General features: G+C 35.6%; 1 pseudogene; it reads right to left on the bottom strand.

Moving 5' to 3' along the window:
- Positions 1 to 8,379: 8,379 nt before the first annotated feature.
- LOC131078198 (probable serine/threonine-protein kinase PBL11) lies at positions 8,380 to 12,327 on the bottom strand (annotated as a pseudogene).
- Between the last annotated feature and the right edge of the window lie 776 nt (positions 12,328 to 13,103).

Here is a 13,103-nt window from a genome sequence, read left to right as displayed (position 1 = left end):
TGAATGATGTTTGAAGAAAGCTATTCGTATGCACATTATTCCTTCTATTGATTTGCCACCTTAGGATGATGAGGGGAGACTTATCTTAGTTTCTAAAGTTGATCTTGATACCATAATGATAAAATTAAGGAATAGAAGCATATATGAATATCCAATTAGTTGGAGGGGTTTATCTATTAAGGATGATTCATGGGAAGGTGTTGAATTTCTTGAGGATAAGTAGTTTTGGGAAGGGAGGATTTGTCATGCCCACTTTCAATTTTTTTAATTCAAGCAATTATTAGTCCAGTTTCAATATTTATTAGGTTAGGGTAAATTAATAAGGAAGTGATAATTATAATATTTAATTATATCCCTAATGAAATTTAATAATTTAAAATTAATTTTGAAATATTTAAATATTAAAATTAATTATTTTACAACTCAAAATGAAGTGTGGGTTTCCTTGTGATGTTCAATTGCTGGTTAGATGCTAAAAATAGCGGATTCTATATGATGAATATGATAGTGGTATGACAATACATTAATCATGCATGATGCATTTGTGAGCATGTAATTATGAGAGGCAAGTCAAAATATAATTTGGACTTATTTTCCCTCCAAGATGGGCATTGGATTTGGTGGACCAAGATAGGTATGTTAAAAGAATTTCATTTCTCATTTGAGTTTCATCAAATTATTTTTCAACCACACTTTTATTTGTATGAGGTTCAGCTTTAAGAATTCCCTCTTAGGCAAAAAACCAATGAATGTTGGGGATTGTTTATGAAATCCCATTAGTTTTCTAGGGGTAATTTCACTCAAGAGTTGCATTGAAGCTTAAATATTTGTATACATTTTATGTTTTTTTATTTGTAGTTTACAAGTGAAGTTAGTCTGTTGAGTTTTTTAGTGAATTTTGTGTGATTTGTAGTCTAATTTATGGTGTCTTGTTGATTTTTAAGTGATCATTTTGATGTTATAGTAGATCAAATTGATGTTGTCTTGTGACCTTTTGGATCAATCCAAAAGTTGAGGAATTGCATTCTTCAATTTGGAGCCAATAAGTGTTTACAGTGTGCGTGAGTTTGGTAGATTCAAGTGTTTGCTTGTTTTGAGTAAATTCCAACCTTCTTGTTCTGATTAATAAGAAAAATGGGTTTTAAGGACCCGAAACCTTTAACAAAGGAGCATATAATAGTTCTTCAATAAGCATCCAATCCTACTAGGAACAGCTTACAAAACGACTGGCAAAAAGGCCAGTCAACCAAAAGGACAACAAAAGAAAGGAACAACAAAGCAGAAAAACCAGAGAAAACACAACACGAAAAACCAGAGAAAACACAACACAACTAAAAAGACTTAAGGAGATCCTCCGCCTTACTCACTAGGTGGTCATATTTTGTTGCAACAGCTTTGAGTTCTTCCATGTCCTTGTTTGGCTTTTTCTCCTTCTTTTTACCTATGGTCCTTGTTCTAGGTCCTTGCACTTCTCCCATGCCTTCAATGTCAGGTTCAATCTCCAGGGAGTCCTTCTCCTCCTCTAGTTTGCTGATGAGGATTTTTGTATTGCTAGCTGAGGCCTTCAATATGTTTAAGCTTTGTTCAGCAATGCTTTTAAGGCATTCTTCAATTTTGTTGACTTTTTTATCAGTTTCCTCCATTCTTTGATCCATACCATTTTCATTATTTTCCTCTCAGTAAGGTCTTCTTCGATTTGCTCGAACCTAGGGTTGAAGGAGTCTCTGATCTCTTCGGCTCTGGCAATAGTTTTAGTCAAATCCTCAATATGTTCTGCCATAGATTTGCCTCCGCCAAAACTGATAGTTTCCAGGATTTAAACTTTGTGGTTAAGCTTCTTATTATCCTCCACAGCTTTCTTGTAACTGGTAATTAGCCAATCAATGGTGTCCACAAAACCTTTCAAACCCTTAGGAGGAGGATTTGAGGAGGGTGATTTCTCACCAGAGTTGTCCTTTTCCTTATTGGAGATGTCGCCAACAGTGATTTTATCAACTTTTCCATCGATCCTCTGTTCAAAAACTTCCCTAGTGGTCTCCTCCTCCAAATTCTGGTTGACTTCCGGATTCTTTCTCTACACTTGTTCCTTTAGCTCCATAATATTGACTTCCTGTTTCTTCTATTTGTTCCTTGTCTGAATTGAAATTTTGGTTTTCTTATTCCGAGGAGATTGGGGTTCCTCCTTCTCAGAATCCTCAGAGACCTCTTCCTCCGAGGAGGAGCTAATTTGGAGAACTTTATCTTTAGATTTTTTCTTATCCTTCAAGGAGGAAGGCCTGGTTCTCACAAGTTTTCTTTTCTTACCAGTTTCAGCTTCAGAGTCATCCAAACTCTCTTTAGACTCACTCATCGAATCACTATCTGACTCCTCACCCATAGAAAAAACAAAATCTGATCCTTCCTCCTCAGACTCAGAGATAGAAGGCTGAGGGCGAGCAATTTGGTTGGCTTTTAGGTGGTCATAAAGTAATACCATAAGACCTTGATGTATGGTTGTATCACCCTTAGGGTTCTCTTTATGGGCTTTAATGGTAGCATTCATAGAGCACAACAGAAAATATGGAATATTAACTTTTTCATCATACCTAAAATGATTCAGCAAAACAAAATGGTAGTCATACACTTTTGTGAATCTACCATCCAAAGTTACATAGCGCATTATAGAAAATAAGACCTCCCTCCATGGCTTAACAAATGCCCTAGGCGGATAGTAAGTTTTACCTTAGCCTAATCAAACGCTTTTTCACCTTTTTCGTTTCAGGATATCTTTCGATGGCCTCCTTGCTCAATTTTCTATCTTTGTAGTAATTGCTTCCTTCCCTGCGGAGACCCGTGACCTGAGCTTCATCTATGGAGATTGATTAATCTCCCATCTTCAGAGTGCCCTTTCTCCAGTTTTTACAGAAGAAATTAGTAACTGTGACATCCCGCCCATGGAGCCTCTCCATAAACTTTGAAAACCCGCCCTTCTGTAGAATGTTCCAGACAACCTCCTTTTGCTTCCACTCCTTGCAGTTGTTGGGTTCATAGCGGCGTCTATTTCCTCCCATTTTTTCACTTTTCAGAGAAGAAGGTCAAGAGTTGCAGAGAGCTTTAGGCAAGAAATTTCTCAGAACTACCAAATATACCTAGAAAGCGTGGGAAGAGATAGAATATGTCTTGTAATAAATGGTACTGACATTATTATAATTACTCATAGCACTCCTATTAATCCGTTTCATTATTACTTTGTCCATTTATGATCTTTGGGGTACTATTGTATCGATCCTTAAAAATGATTGATCTGACGTCATCGAGGAGGTACTCTTCTCCCTTCCATGTAATCATTTTATCTTGAATGACCGCCACGTTGGCAACCCAGTCAGCTGAACCATTAGCTTCATGATAGATATGAGATATGAAGCATTTCTCAAAAGTGTTGATGAGATCTCTAGTTGCCTTTATTATGTTATTGATAGTCCATGATGGCTTAGAGGTTCCCTTTAGGCATTTGATGATGTTATTAGAATCCCCTTCAATCCATAGATAGGGATAGTTCCATCTTTTGGCCAGGAGAATACCTTGGAGTGCAACCATTGCTTCTGCCTTGTGGTTAATTTGGCTCCCTATAGGGACAACAATCATTTCCTTACAGTTACCATTTTCATCTCTGAGGATATGTCTTGTTGTTGTATGTCTTGGATATGTTTTCTAGTTACAACATATTTTGTGTAATAAAAATTAGATTTCATCAATAAATAGTGTCAAAAAACTTGTCTGAAGTGTCATTAAATTTGAGTGCATAATTTATGTGTAGAATTTGCTCGATCTTGTGGGTATTATTGATATTTCTTTATTCAATTGAAGTGGGTTTGAAAAATAAGTAATTTGTTTCACATTTACTACACAAAGTTGTGTTATAAGAATAACATTCAAATTATTTAATTGGGGATATTATAATAAAGGCTCTAAATTTTATTTAAATATTTATGTCCTCAAACTTTATGTCAACTGGACTGCTTTATGTGCAATCCAATCTAGTAAAGTGTAGTGATGTTTGTATGGTTATAGTTTCATCTTTTGTGGTGTTAACATCATATATGACTATAGATGTATCTTTTGTGATCCTACAACCTATACCTATAACAAAAAATTGATGCCTAGGATGGATATTATCATAGGCACCTTTAAATTTATTGAGGGGTTTTGAATAGAAAAAGTTCCTCCCTATGGGTCAAGACCACAAATATTTGAGAAAGATTAAAGATTGAATACCTTTACAAATGTGCATAGAGTTTTAATATTAGATGACAAAGTATGATCCGTGCATTGTCATGTGCACAATTATAGTCTCACCTATTCATTCCACTTATGCCCTTATCTACATGCATCAAGAAACCACTACACAAATATACACCAAACAATTATGTAGCATACTTAGCACACAATCCATATATATCTATGAACAACATTGCTTGAATGCATATTTTTAGCCTCGCATATAGATGCATGTACCTTCACTTATATACACCTAGTTTAATATCATATGTGTTTTAACACCTATCATACCTACATTTTGTTTCACTGTCTATTTAGGTTAAACACTTAACAAGTTCACAAATGAAAAGTGTACCATGTAGTTTTAAGGACGCGTCTATTTTGGTTCCAAAACGGCAATACAGATTGACTAACACGCATGTTAGTCGCGCGTTTTACACCGTCGATTTTGCAATAAACGGCTGCAATTGACTAACACGTCGCTATCACGATGTACGAAAGGTCTGTTTTGGACCCAGAATAGCTTCGGCCTAGTTTTAACATTAATCAACAACTTTTGAAGTACCGATTTGATAAGAAATTTGGTCAATCTGCAAGGTGTTACATACCTCCATAATGAAGTTTTATTGCTCCTGCATTATATGTTATTGTTTCGAATCTAAAATTACTCTTTAGTAATGAGTGTTATGCACCTCCATGATAAGGTTTCTTTTGCTCAGCAGTATATGTTATTGTAATGGTGGATACATATCCCTAAATTCAGATATTCCCTCGGCATGTTTTTATATTGTGCCTGTAAATTTTGTTATACTGTAATCAAAGCTTGTTCTGTTAGTGTCATTTATCTATGACATTTTTTTGATAGCCGAGCTCATCTGCTTTTATGGAGAAGCGTACCAGATTTAATAATTGAAGTCAAACCCATTTCTGATTGGTCTTTCTCTGTCTTCACTGTTCAAAGTTTGAATTAGTCTGCTCATTAAAGTTTTAGTTTAATGGGCACGAACCGCAGGAGATAGGCCGGTTTCATAGCTAAGGAGAGAGTCAATACAATTTTGTGTTGACAATATTGACAATCAGTAGCGTATAAGCTAAGCTGAAACCTTCAACAAAATCATTGAGGCCCACTACACAACATTCAAAGATATGATATTTGGTTTTCTTTGATGGAGCTGAAGCAATGGCATATTCTCATAATTATCCAAATTTTATTATAAAATAATTGTAGTGGCATCTGTTTCATTTTAGTTTTGTTGATATTTAAATTTGGCTTAGTTTGCAAGACTTTGAGAAAGATTAAATTATTTTCAATTTAAATAAATAATTGTTTTAAATGAATAAGTGTTTATATTATTATTTATAAAATATTATTACACATTCATTAAAAAAAATGGCAAAAAGAGTCACGTTCTAACATTCCAAATGAGACAACAGCTAGGAACAAAAAAAATACAAGCCATTATGTGACAAGTGCCAGAGCACTAGGAGGAGGTGGGTCTTAGTCATCTGATTTACCTCATACATCAGCAGGGCTCAAAGTTTTACCACCACCAAGTAAGGAGGAGGGTGAAGCTAATGTTGACGAGGGATGGTCTATTCCTGAAGTCACCCTGGACCCGGCAAACCAGAAGCCCCATCCGCCTCATACTAATGTTGTTCTCGCCGCTTAGACGGCCTTCTTGTTATTGGAGTGATCTTCTGTCTTCCTATATTTTTTAGATATGTATATATTTTTTTAAGCTAGTAAAATCTGGCGCATGTTTTCATAAAAAAAATTGTTATGACAACAAGGTTCTTCAGCCATTGCAGTCTGGATCCTATTTTTATAACCTCCTTTTGTCATTCCCAATTTCCCTTTTCCAAGCCCAAGATGGTTTCCCATTTCAGTTGGCATTGCAACTTTTCTATTCAAACATCAGTCCAGCATTGTTGGGTACTCCAAAACCAAAAAACCCTTTTGATCATTTCCACGTTTCCCTTTCCCCATTCCCACCTACAAGGGAACTTCCCCATCCATCATCTTTGCCTGCGCTGACTTGACTCCAGATATATGTTTCATACTGGGTGTATGTAACGTAATTAGTGCTAAAATACCCATCCTTCAAAAGTTTCAAGGGCCCAGTCAAGTAAGAGACAGTCAAATGTCAATGTTGCTCTTAAATCTTGGTAGTCAGTGAGTCAGTCAAGGTCAGTTGTAATATATGACCCGGCTTTCAGAGTTTAATTTGTCGACCTCAAATGTGTACACGGTATGCCATGTAGATGGTTGACCAATCTTAGCAAGTGCTTAGATGTTTCCTCTAAATACTGACTCGAGACTTTTTCAATGCTTCATAAATCTATAATTTCCTTGGACCTTCCCTGCACATTTTACCTGAACTCAAATGCTGTCAAAGTTGAATAAATGATACCGACTTACAGAGATGTTGAGTAATTGCTGCAATCATAAAACACACAGAGAGAAAAAGAAACCAAACAGGGTCCACTTATTACTGGAGCTAAATTAAAGAATACTATATAATGTTAGATGACCTAAAGCAGAACATGAGACAAAGAATAGCACAGTTTGACCAAACTTATCCAAGAGCTATACTTCGAAACATCCTCTGGAAAGCATAATTTAAATATTTATCATAATTATGTGCCTGTGGAAATCCCTCTCTTGCAAATTGACAGCATTAGCATCTTTCTATGTAAAAAATTACAAATATCATGGTTTTTATATAACAGTAATTACATGAGCAAACACTAATCTTTCAGAGTTATGTCCATTTAAAGTCAGGCTTAGATTGCACTCTAAATCCTCAGTTAACTGAATGCTGAATATTCTGAAATGACCAAAATCTGCAATTTAATTTTAATCTTAATTTAGATTTCAAATAGTCAAATCCCTTATATGACAATCTTTATTGAAACTAATAAAACAGTAAGCAGATATAATTCAGTAACTAAATAGTCAATTATTACTTAGTAATACATAGGTACATACTGAAAACCCCTAATCCAAAGTGTTGCCCAAAATATCTTTCAAGAAGCTCATGTTTAGGGTGAGATATGTGCCTTATAGATATTGTGCTTATATGGCTTGGTTTCTACCAATCGGCCCCTTTTCTTTAAAGGACACAAGTTTCAGATTTCCACCCTCTAAAAGCATCTAGATTGTTTCAGATTGCTTCATCCAAAAAATGCCCACACATTGAGAAGAGCATTTTTATTTCACAAAGATCACAATTTCATATTGTAGCTTTGACATGATATTCTCATATTTATTTAACATCATATTTAATAAACATCAAGTCGAATAATAATTCTTCTGCCCAGTTTATTAATCCTCTTCAAATGGATTTGTTATTATCATTCTCCAGGGTCTGATACAATGGTCAAAGTTCAACACCATGGCCTCATTCCATATCTCTTGCAGGATGGTGTCTCGTCTGAAAACAAAAGGAGAGTATTTAAAGTTCAAATGCATTCCAATGACCATGTTTTGACCGCAAGAACATTCCATTTGTTATGATGTGCTTGCCATTGCATCTCTCAGATTAATTCTGCTGCAGCCATTTTACAACACCTCTGTATATTTTCCAAATTCTATATTGACTTGTAGAATATATATATATATATATAATGAAAAATGACCTCTTCAATAGTGATGACTTCTATGTTGCTGGCTCCTTCTGAGAACCATGGACATACATGGTTTCAGAAGAAATAACACAATTATTTGTACTGAATAATTCATTTTTAAGTTCATGTTGCACAGGTAAGAATATTTAATATCACATTTAAAAACTTCCAGTATCTGGATACTAAATGAGTTTTGTGGGGATGCAAAAATTAAGTTAATAACAGAAATTCAGGCATGCCAGAACGTGCGTTCATACATTCCAAACATGATCATTGATCAAAAATGATTATTCTCTAATTGCATAAACCATTTATACATTATACAAAAGTTTCAAGCACATGCTATTCCAATTATACTTGCCATAAATACTGACGCAGCATGGATGATACCAATGTTGTGTGATACAGTTAGGCCTAAAATATATACCAACTGAAGCTACATTCACCATCTTTGTTGCAAAAGGATTCCACTGGAAAAAGATCATACTCATTAAGAAAGATGAATAATGAAAATGATTTGATTAAGAGTATAAATAAATAATTAGAATGATGTTCAGTGTTGTACATATGCTTTAGCAAAAGCTCGGGACAGTGACCAGGAAAAAATAACTAATCACACACTATTAGCGATCAAAGAGTAAATACAGCATGGTTAAATACTCAAGCCATGCTTCTCATCAAAATCAGATACATAGCTCAGATAAATGGCATTGAGATGCATTATGACACCTGCACAAATTACACATCTTGAAATTATACAGCTTCCTCAGCATTGGACACATTCCAGAGACCTGGGCATTCACCGTTTCTACAAACAAAACAGTAGTGCCAGACCTTGGCAAAGCAATATTGCCAGTGTCAAAATTAGAAGATATGGATACTTGACAATTGATAAAATCCCTCGCTTTTATTGATCGGATCACCTTACTCTTGGTGAACGCTGGTATGAATTAAGTGGTGATGCAGATGGTCTTGGATAACCTGGAGATGGGTGATTCACAGTTTTTGGACTTAAGTGGAAATGCCCATTAGTATTGCCACCGGAACCAGACTGTCTTGGTCCAGCCCTTTCAGTTTGAAACTTTGACATTTCCTTTACATTTTGCAACTGTTCTAAGTGTCTCAACTACTTCTGTCATAAGGGGCCTATGCTTCACTTCAGAGCTAAGGCAGTGCAGTGCAAGCGTGGCTGCTTTAGTAGCTCCTTTCATAGCATACTGACCCTCCAATCTAGCGTCCATTACAAGGAACAACTTGCGTTTATCATTCAAATAAGGCCTAGCCCATTCCACCAAGTTTTGTTCAATGCCAGCGTTGTTCTTCTCTACTGCACGACGACCAGACAATAGCTCCAGCAAAACAACTCCAAAACTGTATACATCACTCTTGGCTGTCAAACGACCTGTTCAAAATAGAAATCCCATTTATTTAAATGTGTAAGAACAAAAAGCACTACATGTTATGAATGAAAGCATCAAAGTAAATTCATTGTATAACATCTTGTAATAGACCTAGCAAATACCCAGAAGAAGATTAGAAATCATTTACCTGTTGCCTCATATTCAGGAGCAACGTAACCATAAGTCCCCATAACCCTTGTGGAGACATGGGTTTTATCACCTGTTGGCCCGTCCTTTGCTAGCCTAAAGTCTGAGAGTTTGGCATTATAATTCTGCAATAGGAGCAACCGGTTAGCAAAAATAAAAATATCAACAATAGAGTAACATATTCTAGACCAGAGATCTGATTATTCACCTACCGAATCTAGAAGGATGTTTGATGCTTTGAAGTCACGGTATATAACCTGCCTTTCTGCATTGTGTAGAAATGCAAGCCCGTTGGCAGCCCCAACAGCTACTTTTATTCTTATTGCCCAGGAAAGAGGCTGAGCACCTCCTGCATTATTAAATTGCATAATTCATTAGAGTCTAACCACTTAAGCAAATTTTGAAAGTAAAATACAATCTTAGACATGAAATCAGAGCTTAAGTGAGTATAGCTTGTAGATTTGACAACCAATGATCACAGCACCGACCCTGATAAGAGTTATCAGTTGCATATTCTAGACAGAAATGCAGGGCAGAGGCCTTGATGAACTACGGAGCTCAGCTTACCATCCTTTTCAAACTAAAGGCCCAGGGTCAATGCATAGAACACTTGGCCGATCCCGTGAAACTCTAATCACTTCAACAAAAAAGAAACTGAGTAAGCATTTGACAACCACTGAACACAACACCAACCATGATAAGAGTCATCAGTTGCATGTTCTAGACAAAAATGCAGAGCAGGGGTCTTGATCAACTAAGGAACTCATATTACCATCCTTTCCATACTAAAGGCCCAGGGATAATGCAAAGAATACTTGGCCGATCCTGTGAAACTCTAATATTTCAACAAAAAAGAATCTTTGTAAGTTTCACCAGAACAGGGGCTTTGTAAACAGCGCATTGGATTGTTGCACAACATCCATTCCCATTGTTAAAAAGCAAAGGTCTCTCTCAAGGCCTCTCAGACAATTCTGCATATCTGCCGCAAACTTAATCCTTGCAGAAGGAGGCAGAAATATAATTACAAATATCCTTAAAATAGCAACCCACCTAGCCTCCTAGTTAAAAGTTATTTCCATCTAATGACCAAACGATTTGAACTTGAAGGGTATAAGACTATAAGCTCAATTTCTGCACAAATCTCAATTGTATTGAGGGAGAACTGAGAAGTCTATATCAACCGAAAACCCCATAGATTCAATTTACAGAATAGGATAAGAAATACTCACTTCTGAACAGGTGATTCTCCAAACTCCCCTTCTCCATGAATTCATAAACCAAGAGGCGGTGATCATCCTCTGCACAGTACCCTATAAGCTTCACCAGATTGGGGTGATGAAGTTGTTCCAGATAATTTAGCTCGGCCTACAATCACACCATGAACGGTCTAAAATCACATCCCGCTCACCAAATAAAAACTTGCATCACATTACTTTTAAATGTCAATCACACCACAAGACCAAAACAGGGAGGGTATTTTAAACACAAAATCTTCCATTGAAGTTATTACTTGTAGTTTTTCCCATTAGAGCTACTCCTTGTAAATGTAAATACAGAACCAAAAACCAAACTGGGTTCTTTGAAAAGAAAAATTTGCTATTGCGGTCATCTATATCGGACATTAATTAAAAAGAATACGAACACCTGAAACATAAATTGCATCGATAACCAGAATAAGTTGAGTTCTCATGTTCTAAAAGCTTGGCATATGTTGTAGTGTTGTACTTACCAGCCACTCTTTGTGACCTTGTAAGCCTTCCTGGTTAACCTTCTTGACTGCAACAACAATGCCAGATCCGGGCTTGGTTGCTAACATTCCTTGCTCATCAATCCATCCTTTGAATACACAGCTAAATCCTCCTTCCCCCAAAACGCTGTCAGGGCGAAAATTCCTGGTTGCATTTTTGAGGTCATTGAATGAGAAATCCTTCAAGTTTGGTGAAGACAGAATCTCCCCTTCGGACCGTGGAGTAGATGGGAAGCTCTCGTTTGTCTTCACACTGAAAGAAGACATACTTTGGGCAGATGGAGCTTCTTTGCTGGTAAACTTGGAGGTCGTCCCTATAAAGCCAGCACAAATTCATAAACCATCAAAAAAACCAAAACCAAAAAAAACCTACCAATCAATTTTAACAAATTAAGCAAAATAGAATACCCAAGAAAGAAATCAATGAACCCATCAAGAAAAACCCCATGAAAAATCTGTGCAGTAATCAATAGTGACCTTGCTTACCGGACGAGGGTACACTTATGGGATGATCAGGAATTCCTCCTGGGGAATCCCAACAGTTGCCCATGGCTTTGTTGTTGATGTTCGTCTTCCTCTTCTCCTCCTCTTGGATTACACAGAGTCCAAGATAGCATTTAATGCTACAAAACCCACCTTTGATTTCAGTAGAACCAAGATCTGGGTCTATAGAATTCTGAGCAAAATTTGGCGTGAAAATAGAAAACACACAAAAAATGTGAGGCGGTGGTGTCTTAGGACGAAAGCCCTACAAATCAGGTGTTCCCTCTGACAAACAAGCCTTAATAAATTCTTTTGATCACCATGAAACCAATCAAGAAGAGTCTGAAACCAGTGGGGAAGTTCCCCCTCTCAACTCAACCGCCTATATAATAGTTTATGAATATGATCATGGTCATCATCTTCCTAGTCCAAAAGTTGGGCTGAACCAAAAATTTATGTGGTATGAAAGAGGCGAGCTTTACTATTCAATCCAAGACTTGACGACTCCGTTTTTCTTTCCACGCGCTTTCCTACTCGTGCATAGATCTTTCTTGGATTCCTCCCATCTTTGAAGTTGGTCTTCTTTTACTCGCTAAATGGCGTCCATTTTCCCCCACTCTCACGTGGTCATTTAAAATTGTGCGACTCCAGACGCTCTCATGCAAGATTTACAAACACGATCTGATTCTACTGTTTTGGTGTAATACTAGTGATCTTATGGACAGGCAGGCTCTTTAAAATATTTTAACAAGTATTCATAAGAATTTTTCAGGATTGCAGTAAATAAATTATTTTATTAATTTTATAACAGTAAATAAATTTTAAATTAGAAAGTTTAGATTTTTTAAGAATGGCAGTAAAACATTTTTTTAAGTTAATTTTGTGGTGGTAAACATATGATTTTTTATTTTATAACAGTAAAAATAATTAATTTTAAAAAATCAGCAAGTTGATGATTTTATATGTATTTATAAATAAATAAACAAGAAAGAAACTTAGAAATTGATAAATTATATTTCTACTTACCACAAACACAAAAATTCTATTTTATGCATAAAAAATATTAATAAAAAAGTTTAGTGGAATAATCTACTTTTATTGAAAAAAAAAAGAAAAAAAATTCTATTTTATGTGATATGAGATTTCTCCACCTCTCAAGAAAACAAATATTCCATTAAAATAAATATGAAGGCTTCTTTGTAAAGAGACTTACATCCACACACATATAATTTTATTTTTTTAATTATTTAAATATGTTATGTCTATTTTTTAAATTTTAGAGAATGCTATGTAAAATTTTAAAAATGAAAGAAACATTAATAACGAACAAATAGTTAATGATAGATATTATTGTTGTGTTTTACTATTAAATATTTAGGTCAATTAAATATAATAAATTAATAAATAATTAAATTAAGTTATTGTTTGGCATCTTGTAAGTT

The sequence above is a fragment of the Cryptomeria japonica genome, chromosome 10 (genome assembly GCF_030272615.1).
Source record: "Cryptomeria japonica chromosome 10, Sugi_1.0, whole genome shotgun sequence".
NCBI classification, from domain to species: Eukaryota; Viridiplantae; Streptophyta; class Pinopsida; order Cupressales; family Cupressaceae; genus Cryptomeria; species Cryptomeria japonica.
This window is presented reverse-complemented; position numbering and strand designations above follow the sequence as displayed.